The following is a 1,995-nucleotide window of genomic DNA, read 5'->3' on the forward strand; positions in this document are numbered from 1 at the left end:
CCTGTAAAGCAGAATGACAGAGAGAGCGGGAAACAGAGTGAACAGAGGGAGGGCGGGTGTGTGTGTGTGTGTGTGTGTGGGGGGGGGGGGGGGGGGACAGACAGACTGAATAGAAGAAAAATAATGTAAACAAACAATAAACATGTTCTTTCTGGACAGTGGATCCAGTCATTCTGATTGAATCGAGTGCATGTGTGTAGATGGTTGTGTGCGTGTGTGCGTGCGTGCGTGCGTGCGTGTGTGCGCGCGATGGAGAGAGAAAAAGCTGGAGAGAGGGAGATAGCGAGGGAGAGAGGTGTGAAAGAGAGAGAGAGAGAGAGAGAGAGAGAGAGAGAGAGAGAGAGAGAGAGAGAGAGAGAGAGAGAGAGAGAGAGAGAGAGAGAGAGAGAGAGAGAGAAAGATGAAGAGAGAGAGAGAGAGATAGCTGAGAGAAAGAAAGGGGGAGAGTGAAATGGAGAGAGAAAGAGAGAGAGAGAGCGAGAGATGAAGAGAGAGAGGGAAGAGAGAGTGAGAGAAAGAAAGGGGGAGAGTGAAATGGAGAGCCAGAGAGAGAGAGAGAGAGAGATAGCTTTTATCAGATAGAGAGACAATAATAACAAAAAGCCCTGACCTTCCCTCCAGCCAAAGTTGTTTTTATGAATCTCCCCGTAGACCTGGAAGCGATGACCCTGCCGTTATCAATCGAGATGGTAAAGATGTATGCCGAAAATAAAACCTCACCGCATCACCACAGGCAACAAAGGGGCCAGAGTTGAGGTCTCCAGAAGAGATAAACGGCATTTATTGTTTTCAAGTAAAGTCTCAGATGAAACACAGAGAAGGGGAGAATTGGGACAGTAGGCAACAAACCTGCAACCTGCTAAAGCGGTAGTACACCCTCACTCTCATAGCGCTACCTCACATGTCGCTGGCCTGTGATTAGATATAAGAGAATATAGGTTTAACAATTCAATATTAAACAACAGTGGCTGAGGACACAACGTTTGACCCCGTGGAATCAACCGTTTTCGCCGTTCACAACTCTGAACGGCTCGCACATAAGAGCAGGCTACTTGTTGATTATAGGCTAAGCTGTTTCTTGTTATTTCGTTCAGAAGATCCTTATTAGGCAAGATCACAGAGTGCGAGCACCTGGGTCTCCGGTCCATGATGGTTCCCACCATTCGCTAGTCGGCTCCAAACTACCCCCCTTTTCTTCCGAAAAAGTAAAAGAGGCTCATACATCGGCCTTGTTTTATGGCATTAAAGATGACGTCCTTATCAAATATAGCTTCTGAATCAAGGACAAGCGTGTTAACACCTTGACGGGAGCACTAATGCCATTTTTGTGAATGCCTGGGAGGATGTGTCAAAGTCGTCACATCCTTCAAACACAATCCGTTGAGATAATCTGGGACCGGAATTAAACGGAACAAGTTGCTGGGGACAACAAAAAAACAAACACAAAAGGGGTTTGACGACGTAACTCATCCCAATTCAGAGTTGACTGGCGGAGGTGTTCTGGTTCATTTGAATACAACTTTCAGCAGCCAAAATATACAACTCCTTTCCCAGCAGTGCAGTGAACACACTCGTTACTGAGTGTAGGCTCTCTGAAAGACGCCGTTAGTCTTAACGAACATGAGATTTTGTTCATTTTGCTGGCAAGGCGCTGTTCATAGAGAGGCACAGAAATAGCACTTGTTCCACGGGCGTCTCGCCGCTGTGACCTTTAGCTCGATGTATCTCTTAGCTTCGGTGTCCACCTCCACCTCCACCTCTCTCCGCGGTGATGGTGCGCAACAAAACTCCGCCCCTTAACCCGGTGAAGCGATACATCTTGAGAAATGTCAGCCGCAGCATGTCCACAACGGCCACTCTTCTACAGATGCGTACACATTGAACACGGTAAACGTATCGCAGGGAAAATGAGCTCACTTTAAGAACTCTAACTTTATTTAGCCTTTTATTGTTTTATCCAACATATTTGTATTTGCGCTAATATGTATGTCATTA

The sequence above is a fragment of the Gadus morhua genome, chromosome 7 (genome assembly GCF_902167405.1).
Source record: "Gadus morhua chromosome 7, gadMor3.0, whole genome shotgun sequence".
In the NCBI taxonomy this organism is placed as follows: Eukaryota; Metazoa; Chordata; class Actinopteri; order Gadiformes; family Gadidae; genus Gadus; species Gadus morhua.